The 27182-nt window shown below is 37.7% G+C and overlaps 1 protein-coding gene across 2 annotated transcripts in view; it reads left to right on the top strand.

Annotated features, from left to right (window-relative positions):
- The window catches only part of Kcnh5 (potassium voltage-gated channel subfamily H member 5), a 307625-nt gene that overhangs the window by 72558 nt on the left and 207885 nt on the right, over positions 1 to 27182 (top strand). The window lies entirely within an intron of this gene.

The raw sequence follows: 27182 nt of genomic DNA, 5'->3' as shown, positions 1-27182 counted from the left end.
CTAAGTTTATTGTTTGCTGATTTCTCTATACTAAAATGTTAAACAGCCTGGTCATTGCTTATACCTCCTTTCACATAATAATGTAAAAAATATTCTTTCCACATCATGTTCTGAAATAAAACTCTCTTTACTATTCTTCCTCCTATATCCCATCTTCCCAGTTCCTAATTGATGGTTTGGCTACTTGTGATATTCTAGGTTTGAGATAACTTTCTTCCAGGATTTCAATAGATAAAGATTCTCTGAATTCTCCCTTTTTAAAATCCTGTTCAAGAAGCTTGAAGCCATTATAACATCTGATTCTTTTTTTTTTTTAATTTTTATTTTATTTATTTGAGAGAGAAAAAGACAGAAAGACACATGGGCCACCTTGTGCATCTGGCTTACATGGGTACTGGGGAACCGAACCTGAGCCCTTTGGCTTTGCATACAAATGCCTTAACTGAGCAATCTCTCTTTCTATTTTTTAATAGGGTCTTGCTATGTAGCTTAGGATTCCTTTGAAGCTTTGAAGTTTCAATCCTCCTGCCTCACTCTTCTCCATCACTGGGCTACAAATAATAACATCTGATTCTTTATACGAGACCTGCTTTCTCTTTTCAGAAGTTTCATATATCTTTTCTGTTGCCAGGGTTTGGAAACTTTCTAATAGTATGTCTTACATGTCCTTTTCATACATTCTGATGATTTTTGACTGGGTGGTCCTATTTGAACTGAAAAAGAAATCATATTTTCTGCTTGTGACATTTTAATATTAAGATGATTTTCTCCTGTCCTTTCTACTTTTTTTTTTCATTTTCTCACCTTCTAGAACTCACTTTACTCAGATATTATAACCTATTGGACGCTAATTTCACTGTTTTTTCTCTACTACTTTCAATCCTCCATTTTACTGCTCAGCATTACTTTCTAACTTCCTTTGACCATAATAAGGGGTTTTGGCTTCAGATCAGTTGTGTTTCATAGGAATATAGCAAATTAGCATTTGTATGCTTACTATGCACTTTGGCATGTATATGTTTGTCCTTTTATGTTATGTAATTGTAGATTATTATACTCATATAGATTTTATAAAGAGCAGATAGATTCCGAGAATCTGCAAACTGGTCCATTTTAACTTTATATTTATTGTAATTAATTCCATTTTGATGTATTTTAGTACATAATATTTTTCAATCTTGAATATTTTTTCTTTGCTTTTTTTTCAGTGCCCCACCTTGTATTATACTGTATTTTGTATTAGTTGAACTTTCTTCTAACCAACTGGACTTTTTCTACTGGTTTGAATGCTTTTACAATTTTTTTTTTTTTTTACATAAGTATTTGACTTAAATACCAAAAGCTTACTTCACTTTGACCTAAGTAGTCCAGGACCTCTGCTAACCATATTTAAAATTAGCACAATCTCTTTAAATATTTTAGTTATTTGCAAGGGAAGAGAGAGAGAGAGAGAGAGAGAGAGAGAGAATGGGCCTCTAGTCACTGTAGATGCATGTGCCACTTTGTGCATTCAGCTTTACATGGGTACTGGGGAATTGAACCTGGGTCTTTAGGCTTTGCAGGCAAGTGCCTTAGCTGTTGAATCATCTCTTCAACCTGTGAAATTAACATAGTCTTATATTTTGGTTCCATCTTGTTCTTAGCCACCCACTTTGTGCACGTTTTTGTGCATATATTTAAGTGCATATGGAGGCTAGAGGACAACGTTGGGTGTGGTTCCTCAGCCATTATCCATCTTTTCTTTTCTTCTTTTATTTTTGAGACTAGGTTTCTCCCTGGACTGGACACACCAATTAGGCAAGGCTGACAGGCCAGTGGGTCCTGGGGACTTGCTTGTCTCCATCTCCTCAATACTGGAACTACAAGGATGTGCCACCATGCCCAGCATTTTCATTTAGCTTCTGGGATGGAATTCAAGTGTTTAAGCTTGCAGGGCAAACACTTTACCAACTGAGCTATCTTTCAAGCCTCAGTAATCCCTTTTAATTATTATTGTTTTACTTAGTTGTCAATAGAATCAGCATGTTGATCAGTTTCCTTGCTAAATATAATGCATTATATTTAATGCATTTTTGGCCTTCTTTCTGGCTCATTTCCTGTAGCTCTTTATTATCCATTACATAGAATCTGGTTTCTTTTCCAAGAAGGGCTTCCTACACCACTCCTGAGCAATTCTAACGAATGCTTTCAACATATTTCATTTTAACTTATGCAATACACATACATTAATATAGTTGTTATTTATTTATTTTTTTGAGAGACAGAGAGAGAGAGAGAGAGAGAATTGGCACATCAGGGCCGCATCCTCAGCATTCAAACTTCAGATGCTTACACCGCCTCATGTGCATGTGCAACCTTGAGCTTGCCTCACCTTTGTGCTTCTGGCTTTCATGGGATCTGGAGAGAAATCCAGCATGGGTCCTTAGGCTTTTCAGGCAAGTCCCTTCACCACTAAACCATTTTTCCAGACTGGTTAAATTATTTCAGTTTTACTAGTAGTTTTTGGATCATCTGGACTCTTCCACGCCGTGCAGGGCATGATTTGTTACAAGGCTCCGGGTAGTTGTTCTTCCTCTCAGTCTCCATATTGTGAAAAAGAGGAAGGAGCGGGGCATGTTGGCACCCACCTTTAATCCTAGCACTTGGGAGGCAGAAGTAAGAGGATTGCCATGAGTTCAAGGCCACCAGAAATGACATAGTAAATTCCAGGTCAGTCTGAGCTAGAACTGAGACCCTACCTTGAACCCCTCCTCGTAAAAAAAAGGGGAAGTTTGCCTTGCTTATATCACAAGTAGTTATAAGGAATACATGGGGATGTAAACACCAATGGCTTTTTTTCCTGTAGAAAATCTGCAAATCTGATGGGGCATTATTATTTCCTTTGTAGTGGTTTTATTTGTATAATTTAGAAGTAAATCTTGCTGTGGCGAAGGCTATTTCTTTATCTCTGTGGTATTTCTTCAGTGCACTGATGTGTGCTGGTGATGTGAACAGTGCAGCATTAGCAAGGTCTTAGTGAATTGTACAATGACAATAAAATAACATGGAGCTTAAGCATGATGAACTGCACTCGTGGTGACTTGGGAATAAGAAAGAATCTGAGCCCGAAAATTACAATTTAATACTTTGGTATGGTTCATGTGCAGACTGACTGAGAGGCCTGAATAACACTATTTTCAAGATCATTGACATGCTCACTGAAGGTAACTTGATTTGCTATGAATTCATAAGCTGGATTTGTGAATTTTTAAAGAAAACCAGGAGGCGGGAAAGGTCAGAAAGCATTATATCTGAAAAGAAGCAGAGACAAGTTTTCTAGAAATCATAAGTGGATGACAAGGATACTGTCATGAAAAGTATTCCTTTTAGTATGCATTTGGATCAACTTCAGTGATCTAGGGAGCTCGACTCCCGAGAGAGAGAAGATGAGTCATGATGCAGTGGGAGAGGTGTTCTTCCTGCAGATACTATGCTGGTCAGTAGCAAGGGCAGGGGATGTTGGAAACATGACATACATTGAACAGAGATGGTGATGAATGTTACAACAATGCAGTCAACATGGCAATGGGGTCAGAACAAAATGAAACTGGACAAAACATTACCTATGCTTTGCTTCTTCAGGAAAAAAAAAAATCAATGGATCAGCAATGACTAAGTGAAGGCATATGTAACTTTTAATTTTCAGGTGTTTATTTAAAACAATTTCTAAATTATTGTTTTATGATGAATTGTGCTTGCTAAGCTGCCACATGCACATTTCATTTATTTTATATGTCCATATTAATAATTTTATTTCTAATTATCAAACTAAGAATTAGAAGTCAGAAAGGGTAATTACACTTGCAGTTCTTAATAAGTTTTATTAGTCTAGATTTTTTTTTCTGTCACTTTTGCCATTTCAGGTCTTCTTCCAGGAATAGTAATGTTAGAAATTATCACATTAGATAGGTTAGTTGCTATTATCTATCAAGTTAAAATATGTATGGACTTTAAAGTAATGCTTTAGTGGCATTGGTAGGAATCACATTAGATATTTGGTTTTCTTTTCCCACCTTAAAAAAAAAGTCATTGTATATATACATTTTATGTGGTACTATATCACACAAGCAATTTCTCATACAGTACATATTGTGCATGGATCATAAACTCTCATAAGCTCCTTCGCCTCCTTTCCCCTCTCTTCCCTCTGTTTATTCCTTTCTTCTCCTAGATGTTTTACTTCTACTTTCATGTCATATACACACACACAAATTTTATATAACTAATAAAATGTAGGAATAACAAGCAAGAGAAAACAAGCAATATTTGTTTTTATGATTTGCTTAGGATGACTATTTCCAGTTGTATTCATTTTCATTCAAATGACAAAAATTTGTTCTTTATGACTGAAGAAATTGTGTGTGTGTGTTCATTTTCTTTATCCGTTCCTCTATTGAGCACTTAGGTTGTGTTGCAGCAGGTTCACATTGCTGGCAGAAATCGCCCAACCAAGACCAGCTTTTGAGAACAAAAGGATTTATTTTGGCTTACAGGCTTGAAGGGAAGCTCCATGATGGCAGGGGAAAATGATGGCATAAGCAGAGGGTGGACATCACCTCCTGGTCAACATAAGGTGGACAATAGCAACAGGAGACTGTGCCCAACACTGGCATGGGGAAACTGGCAAGAACACCCATATGCCTACCGTCAACAATAGATTGCCTCCAGGAAGCTTTAATTTTCAATTGCCATCAGCTGGGGAGACTACCATAGGAGAATACCTAAATTTGTGGGGGACACCTGAACCAAACCACCACAGGTTGGGTCCAAAAATTAGCTTTTCTGAATAGTTTCTTAGTAAACATCAATGTGCAAGTATCTCTGTGATATGATGACTTGGAGTTCTTTGGGTAAATACCCACGAGTGGTTAACTCGATCAAATGGTAAATCTCTTTTAGCTTTTTGAGAAATTTTAGTACTTATTTCTGTAGTGTCCAGAGTGTATAAAGACTCCCTTTTGTCCACATTCTTGATAGAATTGGTTTTCTTAATGATTATCATTCTGACCGGGGTGATATGTAATCTCAATGTGGTTTTAATTTGTATTTCTCTGATGGCTAGTGAGGTTGAACACTTTTTCATCTGTTTATTTACTGTCTGTAGTTCATCATTTTTATTAGTTACTGTGTTTGAGCGTGTGTGTGCGTGCATGTGTGTGTGCATGCACGTGTCATATCATGCATGTGGAGGTCAGAGGATAACTTTGGGCTGGGTCCTTGCCTATCCACTTCCTTTGAGGCGGGGTTTGTCACTCTGGTTTGTAGCTCTGCAATTCTTTGCTGTGCTCACCAAGAACTTCTGGGGAATTCTTCTGAGCCTGCTTCCCATCTTCCTGTCTCTGCGTCCAATCTTGCCATCAGTGTGAGTGGGCTAGGATTGGAGAAGTCTGCATGGGGCCTAGGGATCAAACTCAGGTACGTAAGCTTAAATGGGGAGTTCTTTATCCTCTGAGCCATCTGCCCAACCCTTGTAATTTATCTTTTAAGAATGGAATTTCAAAGGGGAAAGTGGGGGGGGGGGGAAGGAGGGTATTACCATGGGATATTTTTTATAATCATGGAAAATGTTAATAAAAATTGAGATAAAAAGAATTGTCTGTTCAGACGAGGTGTGGTAGCGCACACCTTTAATCACAGCACTTGGGAGGCTGAGGTAGGAGATTCACCATGGGTTCAAGGCCACCCTGAGACTACATAGTGAATTCCAGGTCAGTCTGGGCTATAGAATTATCTGTTCACTCATTATCCTATTTATTGATTAGATTATTTGATTTCTATTTTGTTTTGAGTCCTGATTCTGCATATATATTGAAGTCTTTTCCCAACATTGTCCTTTAACAATTTTAGTTTCAGGTCCTATATTAAGATCTTTAATCGATTTGGAGCTAATTTTTGCACAGTTGTAAAAAAAATAGTTTATTTCTCTACATGTGGGTTTCCAGTTTTCTCAGCAGTTTGCTGAAGAGGTTGTCTGTCTTTTTTCCCAGTGAAAAATTTTGGCACTTTATAAAAAACCAGGTGGCTATAGCTTCATGAGCTTTTATCTGGGTCCCCTGTTATATCCTATGGATCTGACACGTCTGATTTGTGCCAGTACCATGGTATTTTTGTTCCTGTGGTTCTGTGGTACACTTGAAATCAAGTATGGTGATATAACTAGCATTAATTCTCTTTGCTCAGGATTTTATTGGCTAGCCAGGGCCTTTTGTGCTTCTATATGAGATTTTTAAGATTTATTTTTTTATACCTATAAAGAATGACATTGGAATTTTGATGGAGCTTGCATTGAACTTTTAGCTTGCTTTAATGTTATTCAATCAATGGAATCACTCCCTATGGTTTTATTTTGTGGTATAATAACTAAACACCACAAAGTTGTAATTTACAGTGAACCAAAATTCATTTTTCATAGCTATGGAGGCTAGAAGTCCAGGGTGAAAATCTTCTTGTGGTGTTTATACATGGCCAAAGGTGGAAAAGACTGGCAAGTTTGTGTCATTAATTCATTCATGAGGACAGAACTCTTATGCACCAAACACCTCCCATTAGGTCCCACTTCCCAATACTGCTGCACTTGGGGATTGAGTTTCAACATGAGTTTTGTAGGGGCCAAAAACCGTTCAGATCACTGGACGCTACCCAAACCTCCTTTTTAGTATTTCCCAGTTGGTGACCACCATGCCAAATTTCAGTCCTAAGTAATCCTTTCAAATCTAAGCATTTAAAATGCATTTTAGTTTTTCTTTTAAATTTTTCTTTATTTAATTATTTGAGAGTGACAGACACAGAGAGAAAGACAGAGGGAGAGAGAGAGAATAGGCGTGCCAGGGCTTCCAGCCTCTGCAAACGAACTCCAGACGCGTGTGCCCCCTTGTGCATCTGGCTAACGGGGGACCTGAGGAACCGAGCCTCGAACCGGGGTCCTTAGGCTTCACAGGCAAGCGCTTAACTGCTAAGCCCTCTCTCCAGCCTGCATTTTAGTTTTAAGAGTAGCTTATGTTTATAGGAAAATGGAAGGGATGGTACAGACATATTTCATATCCATATGCATATAGATTCATCTACTATCAAAACCCCACACAGGGGTACTGTGTGAGTTATAGTTTATGAACCTATGTGGCTACATAATTATCATTCAGTCTGTCATGTACTTGAGGGTTTACTTTGCTGTGAGTTTTGACAATGTACTGGGACATGAATGCACCATTATTATATTACGCAGATTAATTTCACTGTAAAAAGACTCTGTGATTTGCTTATTCTTCCATTCATCTCTGCAGACTCCTTACTGTTATCCCTATCTTCTGTGTCTTAATAGTTTTGCCTTTTTCAAGTGTAATATCATTGGAATTTATAGTTTTCAGATTATCTTTATTTGTTTTATAATATGAATTTAAGATTCCTCTGTGGATTTTCAAGTCTGATAGCTCATTCATCATAGTGCTTGATAATACGTCATTGTTTGCAAGCTTTACATGTTCATTCCCTACTGAAGGACATCTTAAATGCTTTTAATGATTCTAAGGCCCATCAATTATAAATAAATATACTATAAACATTAGTGTACACATTTATATGTGAATATAAATTTCTAGTGCATTTGTGTAAATGCATAAAGCATGGCGGTTACATCATATGATAAGTATATATTTAGTGTTGTAAGAAACTGCTAACTATCTTTTAGTTGTATCATTTTATATTCCCCTCAGCAATGAATGAGATGAGAATTTCTGCTGCCTCACATCCTTGCCAACATTTGGTGGTATTAGTGTTTTGGATTTTGGCCATTTGACTAGGTCTGTAGTAGAATATTTTAATTTTCAGTTTTCTGATGATGTAATGATGTTGAAAATCTTTTCAGTGCTTAATTGTCATTTGAATATTTTCTTTTGTTATTTAAAATTTCTTCATCACTTATTATGTTAAAAAACTTTTTAGATACATGATTTCAGGTAGTCTTAAATGCCCAATCCTCCTGCCTCCTACTCCTTAGTGCTAGGATCACAGACTTACGACCACCTCCAGCTATATTATTTTCATTTTTTTCCTTAGGAAGCAGATGGCTTTATTTTAAGTGAGAAATTTTTAGATAGAAAACGGGATCACCTGACATACCATATTCTGCTCTAATCTATCTTCTTGAAAGGACCTTTTATTTAGCTTTTAAGGTTTTGTATATTTTGGATAATATTTTTTATTCAGGTATGTCTTTTGCAAATGTTTTTTCTTTCTATGTTGTCTTGTTCTCTTGATACTATTTTTCACAAAACAAGCCTTTTCATTTCATTAAAGTTTACTTTATGAGTAATGTTTTCATGGGTTTACCTTTTGTCTTATTTCTAAAAGTTACCATCATAACCAGAGTCACTTAGAGTTGTTCTTTTGTTGCAATGGTTTGAATATAGATTAAATTCTTCTTGTAATTTCATTTCCATTCTGAGATATTAAGAGCAAGGTGAGCTATGTTAGAAATGGTTCAGGTTCTGTCCATGGATAGATGAATCCTTTTATGTGATTAGTGGGATAATGGGTTATCTGAAAAGTTGTTCTGTAGTAAAAGCCAGTATGGTTAGGTCTCTCATTTCCTGGCTCTTGCTATGAGATATATTTATCTGTATCACGAGTCCTCCATCAAAAGAGTCATCATAAGATACAACCTAGAACCAGAACTGAGTTCAAATATACTTTTCTTTGCAACATAATCAGTGTATGATACTGTATTGGCAGTGGAAAATGAATAAGACATGCATAGTGTTATGCTTTTGTATTTTAATTTAAGTGTATGATCCATTCTGAGTTAATTCTTGCAAAAGTTTAAGGTCTGTGATTGAGTGCATTTTTTTTTTTTTTTTGCACAAGGCTATCCAATTGTTCTATTACAATACATTGAAAAGACTGCTTGCCTCATGTGTTGCTTTGTTCATTTGCCAAAAATCAGTTGAGTATATTCATGTGGGTCTATTTCTGGGTTGTCATTTCCTCTGTCTGAAGTACATTTGTCTGTTCTTTCACCAATCTGAAATTCTCTTGAATGTTATAGCTTCATAGTAGATTTTAAAATCAGGCAAATTATCAACCTGATTTTGTTCTTTCTTTTCAATATTATTCTGGGTATTTCATTTTTGCCTGTCTGTGTAGATATCAGACTTTGTTTGCTGACATCCAGTAAAATTTTGCTTGCTATTGATTGACATTTTATTGTAACTATAGTATAACTTAGAAACAACTGCCATCTTAGCAATATTGAGTCTTACTATCTATGAACATGGAATATATCTTGCTTTATTTTCTTTGGTATCTTTTGTCAGTATTTTTAGTCTTCTTCATACAGATCTTGCACAAATTTTATTATATTCATATTTGACTATTTCATTTTTTTGTTGCATTATGATTTAAAATTCAAATTCTACTTGTACATTGCTGTTCTATACTGCTTTTAAAATATTTACCTTACATATAAACTTATATTACCCTGAAACCTAGCCATAATCATTTTTCCATTTCATTTTTGTCAAATTATCCAGATTGTCAACTTAAGAGAATCATATAATTGTTGAGCAAAGTGTTTTATTTATTACTTGTTTTTTATTAGTTATGTACACAGAGTGTATACAGCCATGTTGGTATCATTATTAGCCTCCTCCCTGTCCTCCCCCCTCTGAAGGGGCCCTCCTCATTGGGGAATGTGGGTCATGCTTCGTGGGGGTAGCCATCAGTTATGGGGAAGAGGCAATGTCTCTGTGCATAATGTCCCAACTTGTGGATCTATCAATCTTTCTGCCCCCTCTCCCATGAAATTCCCTGAGCCATGTTGGGTTCATTTTAGGTCTACTTCAGTGATGGGGTCTTGGGAGCCTCTGTGTCTCTGGATATCTGGTTTGGTAGGAGTTGAGTGTTCTCTGTGTCTATGTCCTTCATGGTTGTGTTGGTACCAGGTTTACCAGGAAAGCAGCACTCTTGTTCATTTCCCCAATTACTCTATGGTTTCAGCTGGGGCCCTGGTGAGGTGCAATGGGCTGATTCTCTACTCAGGTTCTGCATCCAGCTGAAAAAGAGAAGCAAATTCTCCAACAGAGAGTGAAGTCAGCACCAGATAAATGGGATAACCATTATTATTTTAGAGAGAATTTAATAGGTGTAGGTCCTCTTGTAGCCCATGATTGGTGGCAGCTTGATAACAGAGAGTGGACTCATTTATTGGATATGGTTCTGACTAGTTTCTCAGTTCCAGTTATGGGTCCTGTTTCATTGAGCCAAATCAAGAAGCACTTGGTAACCCACCATGGCTGTGTGCCACTATTGCACTTGTGTAAACATTATGTCATGTTTGTTTCTGAGTAGCTTAGACCATGAGTTGCTTGGACAGTTGGTCATTTTCCCCCAGTCACTCATGTAGCACCTTCTGGCAGTGGATGAGCTAACCGTATGGGGACTGACTCTTCCAGATTCAGGTCACGTCACTCCATGTTCCGTACCAATAGCATATGGTGTCTTTGGCAGTGGGGTCTTACCATTAACCTTTGGTGGGTCATCACGTCCTCTGAGAGAAACCTGTCTTCTTTTGGGAAACCTTGTGGTTCTCTCTGATCAACAACTCATTGTGGCTGTTAGCTACATACTGGTACTGGGAGTTATAGGCCAGCACCAAGGAAAAAGAAGGAAGAAAAAGATAGGTAATATAAAAGAGAGAGGAGAGAGAGAGAGAGAGAGAGAGAGAGAGAGAGAGAGAGAGAAAAAGGAGAAAACCAGGGCCCTGTGATTCAGGTGTTAGGGTTACACCTTTAATCCCAGCACTTGGGAGGCAGAGGTAGGAGGACCCTTGTGAGTTCAAGGCCACCGTGAGACACATAGTGAATTCCAGGTCAGCCTGGGCTAGAGTGAAACCCTACCTCACAAAACCAAAACCAAAACCAAAAAAAAAAAAAAAAAAAGACTTTTATTACTTTAAAAATAGTGTAATATTTATTTCATTTTTTGTCCCTCCCTTCCTTTCCTCCTTCCTTCCTTCCTTCCTCCCTCCCTCCCTCCCTCCCTCCCTCCCTCCCTCCCTCTTTCTTTCTTCCTTCCTTCCTTCCTTCCTTCCTTCCTTCCTTCCTTCCTTCCTTCCTTCCTTCCTTTCTTTCTCTTTCTTTCTTTCTTTCTTTCTTTCTTTCTTTCTTTCTTTCTTTCTTTCTTTCTTTCTTTCTTTCTTTCTTTCTTTTTCTTTCTGATAGAGTCTCACTCTAGCTCCGGCTGACCTTGAATTCACTGTGTAGTCTCAGGGGGGCCTTGAAATCATGCTGATCCTCCTACCTCTGACTCCCAAGTGTTGAGATTAAAGACATGCTTGGCCTAGTCCTAGTTTTCTGAGGTATTTCTATTTATTTATCTATTTATTAGAGAGAGAGAGAGAGAGGGAGAGGGAGAGAGAAAGAGAGAGAGGAGACAGAGAGAGAGAATGGGCATGCCAGGGCCTCCAGCTGCTGCCAATGAACTCCAGATGTATGCACCACCTTGTGCATCTACCTACATGAGTACTGGAGAATCAAACCAGGGTCCTTTGGCTTTGCAGTCAAGTGCCTTAAATGCTAAGCCATCACTCCATCTCTTTCTGAGATATTTTAAAAACTCATGAATTGGTATATGGTTTTGTCAACTACTGATATGCTGGCACATTTCCCTCCTTTAGCATGTTGATGTGGTAAATTATATTGGTTTTCAAAATTGAAGCAGTCTTATATTCTTAGAATAATTCCACTTGGTCTTCCTCTCTAATATGTGTTGAATATTATTAAATTTAGTTTGCTACTATATTGTTAAGGATTTTTGTATATGTCCATGAGAGATATTAATCTATAATTGTAATGCATTGTTTCAAGGGTAATACTGATCTCATAAAATGAGTTAAATATTCTCTTCTGCTTTTTTATCTTTTAGAATAGATTTTAAGGAATTTGGAGCCATTGCTTACTGCTTGATAGGATTCACTTCTGAATTCTAGGCATGGTGCTTTTTCATTTCAAAGGTTATTAATTATTCACTCAGTTTGCTTAATTAGATTGATTCTTCTTGTGTGAGTTTTAATAGGCATGTCTTTCAGAAATTGGTCCATTTCATTAAGGTTATGGAATTTCCTAGAATGGAGTTGCTTATCATAGTCTATAGTTATCTTTTTAATGTCCATGGGATCTATAATTCTGTAGTGGCACTCTCTCATCTCAGATTTGAATAATTTCCTCCTCCCTCCCTTTGCTTCCTCCTTTTTTTTTTTTTTCCTAGTATGCTTAGTTAGTTATTGAGTTATTGAGTTGTGCTTTTGAGGTAGGGTCTTGCCCAGGCTGACCTGGAATTCTTTATGTAGTCTCAAGCTGGCTTTGAACTTGTACCTCTGCCTACTAAGTGCTGAGTTTAAAGGCTTGTCCTAACATATCCAGTGCTTATTGCTTAAAAAAAACAATTTTTGGCTTTGTTTTTATAGATTTGTTTGTTTTCAATATCATTTATTTATTTTCCAATTTTTATGAGCTTATTCCTCTACTTTGGATTGAATTTTTTTCATTTCTAGTTAAGGCAATAATTTATAAAATTGATATTTGAATCTTTCTTTTTTCTAGTTGATGCATCCAAAACATTAAATTTGTCTCTAAATACTGCTTTCACTATGATGCACAAATTGTGTAAGTTATCTTTTCATTTTCATATAGTTTGAAATAGATTTAGTCTCCCTTGAGAATTCTCTTTTGACATAGGTAATATTTACATGAATGCTCTTCAATTTCCTAGTATTTGAGGGATTTTTTAAGATATTATTCTGTTATTGATTTCTAGTTTAATTCAATTGTTATCTGAATATAGATTTCTATTATTTTTGTAAACAATAGATATTCTAATAATGATAAAAATAATTATATTTTGTTGATTAATGGAATAGTGGTCTATCTTCCACTAGAAGATTAAAATTCAACAATGATCATTAAGGATTAGGCACTCTCTTGGCTTCTGGATGAACTAAATGCATTATATGGTAGATATTTTTCCTGTTTGGATTTTCAGTTCCCTCCATGATGTTTAACACACAATTTCTATTTTGTTCAAGTTAATGAAATATTAAAGGTTATAATGCTGCCCCCAAATACCCATTTCCTGTTAATGATGGGAAAGAAAGGTCCAGGAACAAATCTCATCACAGATAATGGGACATTCCTGTTCTTTGTAAACTATCCTCATATCTCTTCTCACGAGAATTATGTCCTTATGATGAATGTAAGAAGTTTTCCAGTCAGATGGCCAGCAGTGCCACCTCTTCATGCATGTTTAGTGACAGTTTTAGAGTTAGCATGCAAAGCATTGTGGATGATTAATTTGAAGCTGCTCTTAAACTGTTGATCTTAGCAACGAAAGAGGAATCAGGGTGGGCAAGAGTCAGATCTATGTAAGTCAGAGACTGGTGGCTGTGGTCTGAGGTTTTAACGCCTATCCCTGGAGGGTCTTGGTTGGGTAACACGCACAGTTAATGACAGACATCTTTCTTATGTTTGGAATATTGGGTGATGTCACAGAAACATTACTGTGCACACATTTTTCACTGAGACAAGGCAGGTCATCTTCTGAGGGAATTAGCTCTGAGGGAATAGGAAATAACCAGCAATGAGGCTCCTTCATTTGATTTTGCTGAACATAGATGAAGAAACCTTCGTCTGTTCTGATCTTCATTCATGATGAGTTCTTCCCATTGTTATGCTTTGGGGCAAGATTCTAATATAAAGGCAAAGAAAGTTGACATACATTGAAATATGCATGCCTTAATATTTTGAAAATGTACCCTAACTATGGATAGAAGTTGTTTCTTTGTCTTTTATGCCTTAGAAATGACAATTCTAATGTTCTTTTATGGGAGAAATTGAATGGAGTTCATCCCTATTCAACTTGGTCTTTCTATTGTACTTCTTTATCCCCGATGTTACTTCACTTTGTCATGCTAACCCCAGGAATATGTTTATCTTTGTATTTGATTTCTTTGTTCTAAAATTAGACATTGTTATGAATAAACAATTTCTACTTTGGCATGATAATTTGACCTTTGGTCAAATGTCTTTCTTTATTAGTCTAACAACTGATGAAGGAAATTTATCACTTATGTTCCTAGGAAGTTTACATCATTTTCAAAGAACACAATTCATCCTCAAATTGTATCTGGAATGCAAGACACTTTAGATTAACTATAAATAACCTTATGAGGTCCCCAAAGTGTAAGGGAGTTCCTTGAATGAGGAAACTGAGCGTACCATGTGGGCCTCTGAAACCTATGCCTGTGCTCCTGATATCAAATATGTTAGACTAGAGAGATCCTTGGAATGAGGTGGTCAAAAGATGTATAGCCTCAAATAGCCAATAAAGCCCGCTAATAAGACAAAGTTGAGTTGTTTATTACTAGCTTAGTTGTATTTCTGATACATAATGCAGTTTATAACTACTTGCTTAATTGACTTTTAAGCTACAACGGTACATTTTGAAATGGATAGGGTTGTCCCAAAAAAGATGTATTTTCTCCTCAAAGTCATCCTTAGGATGTAAAAAGCAAAATACCTTTACTTCATTTCATTTATTAATTTAACCTCAAATATACCTTGTGTTCATTCTTTATTTTATTTTTTATTTTTTAATTTATGAGAAAGACACACATACATAGAGAGAGAGAGAAAGAGAAAGAGAGAGAGAGAGAGAGCAAGAGAGAGAGAGAGAGAGAGAGACTAGGCACACTGGTGCCTCTAGCCACTGCAGATGAACTCCAGGTGCATGCACCACCATGTGCATCTGGCTTATATGGGTTCTGGGGGAATCAAAGTTCAGTCCTAAGGCTTTGCAGGCAAAAACCTTAAGTGCTAAGCCATCTCTCAGCCCCTACTTCTTTATTTTAAGCAACAGGGAGTAGTGGAAGAGCAAATAAATCTTCCTTTTTTTTTTGTTTTTTTTTTTTTTTTTCAAGGTAAGGTCTTGCTCTAGCCCAGGCTGACCTGGAATTCACTATGGAGTCTCAGGGTGGCCTCGAATTCTTGGTGATCCTCCTACCTCTGCCTCCCAAGTGCTGGGATTAAAGGCGTGTGCCACCACGCCGGCCAAATCTTCCTATTTTCATGGAACTGTTAAAAATAAATTCTGCCAAGAATTTCAGTAACAGTAAAGGTTGCTTTGTTCAGGATTATTGTAGTAGTGGAGAGAGACTATTACAATAGTGGTGAAAGACTGAATAAAGCTTTACTGAGATAAACGAGGGGAGGTTGGGCAATGTGATTAGGTCACCTGTGTTTTTGTATTGGTGCTTATTGATATTAGGCCTATGCTCTGCCAGCCCAGGCAATAGGGAAGCCCCTGTTTTTCTTGGTGATTGCATCTTACGGGATGTCCCCAAAGTCCTTGATCAAGACATTCCTGGTTTATAAAACCATCTAGAGCTTATCTAAGGATTTACTCCTTAAAAGACCAGAGAGAGAATTTATTTGGAATGTATTCTGTGCATGTGCCACCTTGTGCATCTGGTTTACATGGGTCCTGGGGAATTGAACCAAGATTCTTTGGCTTTGCAGGCAAGTGCCTTATCTCTCCAGCCCTGGAGTTAGTTTTTGACAACTTTCTTATGTCTCACAATCTTGCTTTAACATCATTTCCTCTGATATCTTTTTATAATAACCATTGAAAGCACATTGCCATATGTTATCATTAAAATCATTATAAAAGGGTCATTTTGAGAAAATTGCTTCTGAAGACATGACTATTCACTTGGCTGCATTAGCTGTCATCCTATGAGAGCTTCACTTGGGTGCTCTATCACTCTCTACTTCCTGGACTTCTGTCTCACTTCAGTGGGTACCCTTATGACTCATCTGACTAGAACGCAAAGCTACCAGGTTAAAAATTATTTGTGAGTGTGTCTGTGAAGTTCTGGATGAGATTAGCATTTGAAGCAGTGCATTTGGTGGAAGAGATCACCTCACCCTTTGTGGATGGGTGTCATTCAGTGTGCTAAGAATCTGCATAGAGTGAAGATGGAGAAGGGACAAATTCCCTTCATTTTTATTCTTCTGATTTTCTACTTGATCAGGTTATCTTATCTCATCTTCTCTTGTCTATGGATTGGAATTAATAAAATAGGTCTTGTTCCCCAATCTTTATACTTGGGTTGAGTTACAGTACTGGCTTAACTGGAACTTTGGTTTGCAAATGGCTGTGTGGTCCCTGTAGCCATTTGAGCTAGTTTCTCAAGATGAACCTCTATCTTGAGAAGTAGATTGATATATCTACTGCAAATAGAACTCTCGATAGATATAGAGACCTCTGTATTAAAGATCTAAGTCTAGCTTTGCCATTGCTTCTCTTTCCTTGGAGAGCATTGAAATACATATACACTTAATCTCTCCCTCTCCCTCGTGTATGATCTGTGTATATGAGGATGATGTATATATGTGTATATGTCATGTGATGTGCATGTCATAAGACAACTTTCCAGGATCAGTTGTTACTTTCTGCCTCTTTTTTTCAGCTTCTTGATGATTATGTAAGTTGTTTTTAAAAATATTTTACTCTTATTTCCTCTTGCTATTAGTTATGTACACAGTGTGTATTCAGCCATGTCGGTACCATCTTTAGCTTCCTCCCTGTTCTCCCCCTGCTCTAGGGACCCTCCTTGTTGGGGAATGTGGGTTGTATCTCTTGTTATTTACTGATGGGTTCTCCAGGCTACCTGGTCTCTGTGCTTTTACATGGAGTCTGGGGATTCAAACTCAGGTATTCATGTGTAATGAAATGCTTCATCCACTGAACAATCTTCTCAGTCCCTCATTCTTTTTAGTATTAATCTCTGCTTACGTAGTTTATTGCAAGCATTAAAGCCTCTCTCTGCTTCAAATCTCATTGCCTGATGCTTCATTCAGTCACCACTTCTTAGACCAATTATTAATGCCATGAAACAAAAAAAAAAAAAAAGTCTCAACCTATTTGAAGAAGTAGTTGAGAGAAGTTTCTCTAAAATAATGAGATTTCATCACAGACTTGAAGATGAGTAAGAATTTTATCAGGTAAAAGAAGCATTTGGTGGGTTAAAGAAGTTGTTTGAAACAGCATGTTTAGAGACTCCCCAGTGATGGACGCTTCGAAGGAAGGATTGACATTCTCTGTGAATAGAGTGCACAAAGCAGAGTGAGTCTGCAGAGGTAGGCCAAGGCCAGTTGTGGTAGAGTTTTATTTTTCTAAATATTTTTATGTATTTGTGAGAGGGAGAGGAAAGAAATGATTGAGAGAGAATGCCTTGCCAGGTCCTCTTGCTGCTACAAATGAACTCCAGGTGCCTATGTCACTTTGTGCATCTGGCTTTACCTGAGTACTGGGAATTAAAGCTTGGCTAGTAGGCTTTCCAAGCCTTTAACCGCTGAGCAATCTCCTCAGCCTTGAATTTTATTTTAAAGGCTGGAAAAATTTATTGGAGAAGAACTCCAAACATCCCAAGATTGAGTTTGCTTGTGCATATGTCATGATTTTGGGAAAAAGTCAAGGCTTTAGGTAATGTACTTTTTAAAAAAAAATCTATTTGAGTGTGACTGAGAGAGAGAAAGACACACATACACACACACACACATACACACACACACACAGAGAGAGAGAGAGAGAGAGAGAGAGAGAATGGGTATGCCAGGGCCTCCAGACACTGCAAATGAACTCCAGATGCCTGTGCCCCCTTGTGCATCTGGCTAAAGTGGGTCCTGGAGAATGGAGCCTCGAACTGGGGTCCTTAGGCTTCACAGGCAAGTGCTTAACTGCTAAGCCATCTCTCCAGCCCATACTTCTTTGCAGGTTGCATTTTGTTGTTGTTGTTTCGAGGTAGGGTTTCACTCTAGTCTGGGCTGGTCTGGAATTCACTATGTAGTCAGTCTCAGGGTGGCCTTGAACTTACAGTGATCCTCCTACCTCTGCCTCCCAAAGGCTGTGATTAAAGGCATGCACCACCACACCTGGCTCAGGTTACATATTTTGATTAGGGTTTATATTTACTGTGGACTCAGTGAATGTCAAAGAAAATGTCTCTTCTACCATAAGAACCATCAAATATTAGTAAATGATTATTCTAAAGGAAATACCATCACGTTCTTTCTCATCACCTTCTCAGTATGTGTCTGTGTATGTTCACATGTACATACGAGTTGTATTAATCCACGCCACTGTGTTTCAGGAAGAATGTAAATTGGTGAGAGCAGGTGTTATGGACAAGTTATTTAAATTCAGATCCCCTGCTGAAGGATGCCGCTAATGCTTGGAGTAATTAGGATTATTTCCCTGTGGAGCTCTTGGTAGCATGAGTCAGAGAAGTGAATTCTGAATAGGAAGGAGGCAATAGAATTTGTTATCTGGGTTAGAGGTTCAGATAACAAACGTAGTTTCCAATTTTCTTTCAGTCTTTAAATTGCACTCGACAAAAGGAAATTGAAATGGACTGTGTAGCCATTCATGTATAAAAGCTATTTAGAATAAGAACCCAGTGCTTATGAAACAGAGCTTATTATTGTTTTGTGGTTTCTATACAGTCTCCTGATGGAGTCTACTTGTGAAGATTATATATCTATTAATTATTTATTATAATATCAGCATTGGAGGGGTCAGAAATTATTCTGAGAGATTTATGCCTTATCATTTTATTCTTTCAATGGTGTTCTTATTCTTTAAATAACTATTTGAGTGCCTACTGTGTGTTCAAAATGCTGGACTGTGCTAGGGATAAAAGAATGAAGAAAATATGATGAGCACATATAACCACAAGGAGACAGATGTCAGGAAGGGAATATGTAGGACACTTTGAGATTATATAATGCAATGACCTGGTCTAGATTGGAAAGGGAAGGTTCTCTGAGGAGGCAATGACTGTGCTGAGCTACAAAGTATTAATAGAAACATGTAGGCTAGGACAGGCACATGAAAGAGTTGTCTAACATTCCATCAAGAACAAACAGCAAGGGCACAGTCCCTGTGCTTGAGGGAACCAGGTATATTCAAAACATTAAAAGTAGGGTGAAGAAGGAGGAGCAGAAGATGAGTGAAGACTAAAGTTATAGTGATAAGCCCAAGTCGAATCATACAAGTCTGTAAAACTAAGCAGGCTGTAGCCATGAAATGCTACCATACTGTGTGCAGCTGGTAGCAATTTTGAATAGGCAATAGTTTTGTAATGACCTGAACAGATTAAATGGGTCCAAATAAATGCCTTGAACCTTAGGAAAATCCTGAAGGTTTAGGAGAAAGATGCTCATAGACACTCAAAGGAGCTGACAGTGGAGACGGAGACAAGTAGACAAATTTGAGAGGTAGGAATTAAAGTTCAGAAAATTTAAAGGTAGATTAGGAATAGGGCATGCTAGAAAAAGATTGTAAGGATACTTCTTGGGTTCTTATTTTCTTAATCAGATAACTGATGTTACGGTAGGAAAGGGGTGTATTATTATTTTTACGGACAGGGCTATAAAGTATTTAAATGTCTATGGCAAAATCTAATTGAGTGAGGAATGATTTAAGTTTTGAGGAAAGACAGTTTAAAATATACCAAGTAGATGAATTTACAGGTAAAAATAGCAAAATTGATAAGTAGTTGAAAGGTACTTTAAGGTTGATGGTAGTGAATATAATGCAAGTCATCTCTAATGTGTGGCTTTCTGAAGCAGTTCTCAATGCAGGCATAAAGAATGTTGATCACAGAGCTGGGGGAATGGCTCGATGGTTAAAGGTGCTTGCTTGCAGGGTCTGTGGCTGGGGTTTGTTTCCCCACTACTCACATAAAGCCAAATGCACAGAGTGGCACATGTGTCTGGAGTTCTTTTGCAGTGGCAAGGGCCCCTGGTGTACTCATACTGTCTCTACCTCTAATAAATAAAATTTTAATAAATAAATAATATTTGCATAATATTATAAAATATAAAATTATAAATAAATAAATAAATATAAATAACTGACTGATGATACAAGTTTTGGCAGAAGGTATAAGAGGATCAGAGATGACAAGGAATTCATGGTCCTGGTATTGTTGGGACTGTGATGCTGTATAATAAAGGAGGCAGGGAATGAGGAGGACTGAGGTTGGGGAAAATGTTTCTATCACTGGGCTGGAGGTTCATTTTTCCAAGAGGTACTCATACAGAAAAGGAAACAACTATGGTTACTTTTTTTTAATTAAAAAATTTTTTTTGTTGTTGTTCATTTTTATTTATTTATTTGAGAGTGACAGAGAGAGAAAGAGGCAGATAGATAGATAGATAGATAGAGATAGAGAGAGAGAGAGAGAGAGAGAGAGAGAGAGAGAAAGAGAATGGGTGTGCCAGGGCCTCCAGCCACTGCAAACAAACTCCAGACATGTGTGCCCCCTTGTGCATCTGGCTAGCGTGGTTCCTGTAGAATTGAGCCTCAAACCGGGGTCGTTAGGCTTCACAGGCAAGCACTTAACCGCTAAGCCATCTCTCCAGCCCTACAGTTACTTTTAAAAAGAATATTGTGTCAAAAATCTTGTGTTGAAAGACTGCCCCATGTAGTTTTGTGAAAATCCATACAACTGGACACTGCAGTCTAAATTTCTACTTTTTTGCTTAGTTGTTATGGGGTCCTTGGATGAAAAAGTTTGTTGATTAATCTTTTCGTGGGTATAAAGCCTGGGGCAGAAGTTGGAAACAATATTGGCTGAATTACCTTCTTGTTTTGAGGATCAAATGACAGTATTGATTCGTATTTTGGATGGATTTATTATCATAAGAAATTATTTTTGTGCTGATAATAACTTCCATTTGTAAATATAACTGAAAGAGTTAACAGGAAAGAGTCAAAAGTGTAGGGACATCTCTTGGATATTGTTTCTTATGCTATTGTGGCCAGGATGTGGTGTGGGGGGGGGGGGGACGACTTGTCAAATTGCGTAGGAAGGCGAAAGTTCTCTATTACCCCACTGTGTTCTATTATGCATTTGGTGTGTTTGATATTCTGTTCCACCAGAAGAATCCCAGGGATTTGTGCTGTAAGATCTCAGAGTTTAGAATAGAGGCAGAGGACCATTAGACTGCAGAGGAGGGCATGGAAAAATTGGAAAGTTTGGAGTGAAATGAAGCAGAAAATAAATGAACAGATAAAACTTGTAGGACATCAAGACATTTTTATAAAAAGTATAGGGAGCTGTAGCAGACAGCTTCAGGTTCACTGAGATGAACTTCCAGACCAAGCACAATTATGGAGGAAGGGATATTTATTGAAGCTTACAGATCCAGCGGAAGTTCCATAATGGCAGAAGAAACTGGCCTGCTTCACAGGACCAAGCAGAAACAGAGAAGTACAAGCCTAAAGCCAAAAGCCTCACAGCACAAGGTACTTCATGAACTCTAGCTAGGCACACTTTGCATATCTTTAGATTGTAATCTGAAACCCACCACCACACCTTAAGATCCACCCGGTGATAATGCCTCCAGCCAAGTGTCTGCAGATGCAAACTACAAACAAACAACTGAATATATTGGGGGCCATCTATTCAAACCACCACAGAAGCATAGGAGGGACTTTTTTTTTTTTTAAGAATAGTATCTAAAAGTATCTAGTAATATCACAGGAATGAGATAAAGTTTCCAGTGGTCAATGAAAACCAATTTGTGGCCCAATCTAAAGGTTATTAGAATGATTCAGAAAATGTCAAAAAGATCTGATTTTAGATGTTGGATATAATCATATGATGGGGCAGAAATGATGAATCTAAACTATGTTCTAGTGATATGTTAACTATAGAACAATCACTATTGTGTCTTCTGTAACATCTTTTAATTTACTTGTAGCATACTTAAATAAGTGTACATCTCAAAGAATTTTATCAGGTGAACATACCTAGTCACCCAGTCTCCCCAACAATTGGAGGTACTGTTTTCACTTCTAGCTTCACAGGGTAGTTCTTCCTCAGTTTGGATTTTCACTCATAGAATCATATAGTGCATACTTCCTCATGTCTTGTTCTTGTTCAGTATGATTTTTTAAATTATTTTTAAATTTATTTATTATTTATATTGATTGTAATTCTCATGTGTTATGGCTTATTTTTGGTGAGCATTCCATTGGGTAAATGTACTATAACTTATTTATCCATTCTATTGGGATGGACATTTGGTTTTAGGTCATTTTGGGTTTTGATCTGTAATGATTCCTTTTTCTTAAATACAAAACGATGGAGACTGAGACTTTCCAGACAAAGAAAAACTTAGTTATTTGTGTATTATAAATTTTGAATAAGTTTCTGATTTGATAAAGAGGTGAAGGGAACACAGAAAATTCAGGGGCACAACTTGCCATGGTGTTTGGCAGCAGAATGGATTGGTAAGAGTGGAACATGATTGCTCTGAAACAGGAATAGTAGGAAATGTGCTCCAGGATATAGACAGAGATGAGGATGCGGGTATTAAAGCCCTACAGACGAGCTTATGCTTACCCTTACATTCAAGATGGGCCCTCAGAGGGCCTTGAGGGCTGTTACGTCTTGTGCTGAGTATGTAGGAAGTTTTCAGGGAAGAGCAGGAAGATGACAAAGCAGATGGGAATTAGGAAAATGTGCTAAGAATCTGGAGTGCTGGGTCTGAGTAGAGTTTCCATTGGTGCCTACGGTGGCTTTAGTGTGAGTAATGAAGGTAGCAGTCCTGCTATTGTGAGAATTAAATGAGTCATTCCATGTCAGAGAATCGCACATTTCCATGCACACTCCCCTCCACTGTGGAGCCCTGTCTTGACTAAGTGGTGAGAAGGGAGCTTAAGCATTTAGTCTTTCTTCCAGCTGTGTAGGTAATACCCCACATCTAAGCTAAAATAGCAAGCATGAATGTGGGAGTGTGTGTATGCTCTAGCTAGAGTGAGCTTTGGAGTCATACTGCCCATGTTTTATCTTAGGTCTTTCATTTACTGGCTATGAAAACTTAATGATGTTACTTAGCTTTTCTGAGCCATGTTTTCTTGATCCTTATTGTAGAATTGTCTTGAAGAATAGTTAGCTGATTTACAGAAATCACAAAGAACAGTACCTGCCGCTGGCATGTAGTGAACACACAGTGATTACCTCCCTGTTCTGTCTTCTGTGTGGCAGTCAATAAGCTATCATTTTGACTGCCTAACTGCATGGAAGTGCATGGCACAAGCTTGTTAAAGCTTTGGTGTATCTGGCTACTCCTTATCTTTAACTATAAGTGAGGATTCTCACACTAAGAATTTTAAAAATATTTTATTTTTAAGAGAGGGAAAGAGGGAGAGGGAGAGGGAGAGGGAGAGGGAGAGGGAGAGGGAGAGGGAGAGGGAGAGGGAGAGGGAGAGGGAGAGAGAGAGAGAGAGAGAGAGAGAGAGAGAGAGAGAGAGAGAATGATTGGACATTCCAGGGCTTCCAGACACTGTAAACAAACTCCAGATGCATTTGCCCCCTTGTACATCTGGCTTACGTAGGTCCTGGGGAATTGAACCAAAGTCCTTTGGCTTTGCAGGCAAGTGCCTTAACCACTAAGTCATCTCTCCAGCCCTCACAGTAGAATTTTATAGAATGAAATCAACCCTCATCCATGACCTGTGAATGGTAATGGGGCCCTGATCCATTCTCTTTTTTTTTTTTTTTAAACTTCTTCCCCATTCCCCAATATGTAATTTTTGAGCTCTTTTCTGACTGTATTCTAATGAATATGTACATTTTGTCTCTTCTGGTCAGTCCAGAAATCAAGACTTTTCCTTTCATTCTCAATGGCAATCTCTACTCATGCAACTCAATGTTATACTGACTGTTTCTTTTCTATAGTCTACTGTCAAATCACATAGTTTGCTATTAATCAAGGCTCCCTAAGTGTACCCCCACATTTGCTTGTATGATAAAATTTGGATGCACTGACTATTAATTTCTGAATGTGATAGTGATGATTGTTGTGGTACAGGAATGTGCCTCGAGTGTTTGATAACACAGAGAAGGACACATCATTCTAGGTGACAGAGAAGGTGAGAACATGACAATGAAGATAGTGGTGGTAGACAGATGACAGGAAAGTGTTCATGGAGGAGAGAATATTTGCAATAGTCATAACCACCAAGGTCCTAGCTGCCAAGAAAGTAGGAGGGAAGAATGTTTTAAGCGGGGGATGAATATCTTCCAACAGAGCAAGCAGTACCATGGGCATCCTGTGCTCTATGCTGAGCTGAGCAAGGCAGTAGCATGACCATGTCGTCATGGGTTTCACATTTATCGTGGGATACTAATATTCAATCCCATATGTAATAGACTAATAGGAAGTTATTTTATGTCAGAAAAAGACATGATTAGATAAATGTGCCTTTAAAAAATTCTAGGCTAGTCGCTTGTGTAGTATTATCTATGAGTTAGAAGTGAGAATAAAATAAGTTGTCTAATGGAGAGTCTGCTTATGTTTAAGAAACTCAAGAGAAAATGTGTGTGTGTATGTGTGTGTGTGTGTGTGCCTGTCTGTCTGCTGAGAAGTGGTCCTGTGAATCACCCATAAACAGAAGACAGTTGGCAACCTGAATATGCCATTGGTCACCTAGAAGAGGCTGAAGGCACTTGTGAGCATCCTAGCTCGTGACAGAAAATGGAGAAGGGTAATCTAAGAAAATGATTTTGGGGGCTGTAGATATGGCTCATTGGAAAAAAAAATACTTGTTAGACAATCTTGAGGGTGAGAGTTCAGAGCCCTAGAGCCTATGTAAACCAGGTATGGTGCTAGCATTTTGTAATCCCAGTGTGCCTATGGAAGAAGAAAGGCAGAGACAAGAGAACCGCTCGGAAGCTTGCAGGTCAGCTAGCTTGGCGAATGCAGCAGTGAACAACGAGATACCCTGCTTCAAGTAAGGTGGAAGCAAGTAATGAGTCCTAAAGTTGTACTGTGACCTGACAAGTGTGTTGTGGGCATGTGCGCGCGCACACACACACACACACACACACACACACACACACACGATTTTGAAAGCTATCTGTTGGGAAGTTGGTTAAAAACTAGGTAACAATATAGTCATAGAACCTATGACAAAAAGTTTACAATGTTCACACATTCAAGTAATGTTGGGCTAGCTGTGGAAAACACACCTTTGACAAAGTGCCTTCTAGAACAAGTGCCCATCAGGCTGGGCTACCTCCTTTTGGAGACATTGCTTCCTGGAGACTGGGGAAGCTAGTAGATTGTGATTGTCCACATTCTAGTGACGGCTTGTAGCTGTTTCTTTTAGTTCAAATGGGGAAAAGATTTATTCTTTGTCATTGTTTTGTTTTTATTGAGAAAAAATTTAGAAATGATTTGAAGTCTTATAGAAAGACAAGACAGCAATATCTTAAAGTCTTATTCTATTGATGGCAATTAGAGGGAAATGTTTCCTCAGAATTGCAGTGGAAAAATTGGAGGGAATTTGAAATGTTAAATATAAACAGGTTCTTTAAAGAAAGTGCAAATTTGGGATTTTTTTTTTTTTGTTTATATGTGTCTTGTATGTGGGATATTGATATTGTGTTCTTAGTGCACTGGTATTTAGTAAAATATTTGTTTCTGCCTATTAAGGGAATAAAACCATATATATTTTCTTTTGCTTTCACCTGAGAATACTTGGAAGAATAACAGTCTTTTGTGTATAATATTAAGACCAAAGCGAATATTTATGACAGCTTCAACCAGTTTTTATTAAACCAAATTCTTAGACACATAGTTTAGATAACTTGTTCTTTATGAGATTTGTCAAATTAATTGTTTTCATGGAAAAATAATCAACAACAAAAAATGTGGCTTAATTGATTGTCTTGATAGTTTGTTCAGGTAACAATTTAATAATTTATATGCCTCTTCCTAAATTGTGCAATACTTATAAGATTAGTCTGTCAAATTAGAAGTGTGTACAGTTGGCATGTCTGTCTTCCTTTATATGCATAATGGGAAATAAAGCATGCTATTATGCTCCAAAGGAAAAAAAAATGATTTTTCAATGTGATATTTAAAGAGAAACCCACTGTTTCTTTACCAATTCAAGCTACCTAAAAAAAGAATATCTATAGTAACATTGTTTTAATTTTTAGTTAGAACTCTGTGTATTTCATACATTTCAGGTACAGGTTGCTTTAAAGCAAAAACAATATATATTTATTTTAATATCCCCAGGGCTCAACCCTGAGCCCAGTCTGCAGAAATGTTCAACAAATGTTTGTTTTGTCATTCTTCACAGTCACACAGCTCCGTGGTTGAACTCTTCCAAGCTGACTTGAACCTTCTTACCTTATCTTATGTCATTGGGTTATGCTAATTGTCTTGTCCATTTTAATAATTCTACTTCTTTTAACTACCTATATTAAATAACTTGTTTTCACCAAAAGCGTTCAACTGAAACAGTACTTTTTGTTAGGCTGCTTAGATGACACAGCGTCTGAGAGCTGGCAGCTGAAACTGAGGCCAGCCTGAAGAAATCAAGGTTTAGATGAAACTCAGAATGACTCTGCTACTTGTCACCTTAGAATCTCTTATTTCTAGTCTCTGTGTTCCATTGCTCATTTTCTCCCAAACTTTCATCATGAAAAATTTAAACCCATGCTAGCCATGGAGTACAGTATAACAAACCAGATTCAGTCTTATTATTTTTGACTTTAACTGTCAAGAAGTTTCCCATGCCATAATTAGAGCTGTGTGAATGCCACATACACTCCACTGCAGTCCCCAAGACTCCATGTTGAGCAGAACTGGTCAGTTCTGCTGGATTCCTTGTCCACATCTGGGAGACAATTCACAGCAAGGAAGCCACAGGCCTCACTTGATTTGTAGGGGAGAGCTTCCCAGGTCTTTGCTTTAACTTCCCTCCTGGCCTGCTTTGCAATCTGCATCACAAGAACATTTTATGCTGTCCCCCTTTCCGCTTCTACCCAAGTGATTTCAGAAAAGCCTGTGCTGTGTTTTCATGTGTATGTATAGTCCTTTGCTAGGTGTCTTAAGCATCTCAACACAATATGAATTTTTCTGGCTGCTTTTCCCATTTGGCATTCATTTTTATGGCTTGTACTAGAAGATGATGGGAATTAGGGCGTGGTTTACTCAGAGGTTTAGCTCTGTTCTGGTTTTCAGTTACGAAGATCTTGTGTTTATCATGGCTATGGAGGCTCACAG

This window comes from Jaculus jaculus, chromosome 7 (genome assembly GCF_020740685.1).
Source record: "Jaculus jaculus isolate mJacJac1 chromosome 7, mJacJac1.mat.Y.cur, whole genome shotgun sequence".
In the NCBI taxonomy this organism is placed as follows: domain Eukaryota; kingdom Metazoa; phylum Chordata; class Mammalia; order Rodentia; family Dipodidae; genus Jaculus; species Jaculus jaculus.
The sequence above is the reverse complement of the archived record's forward strand: the minus strand, read 5'-3'. Positions and strand labels throughout refer to the sequence as shown.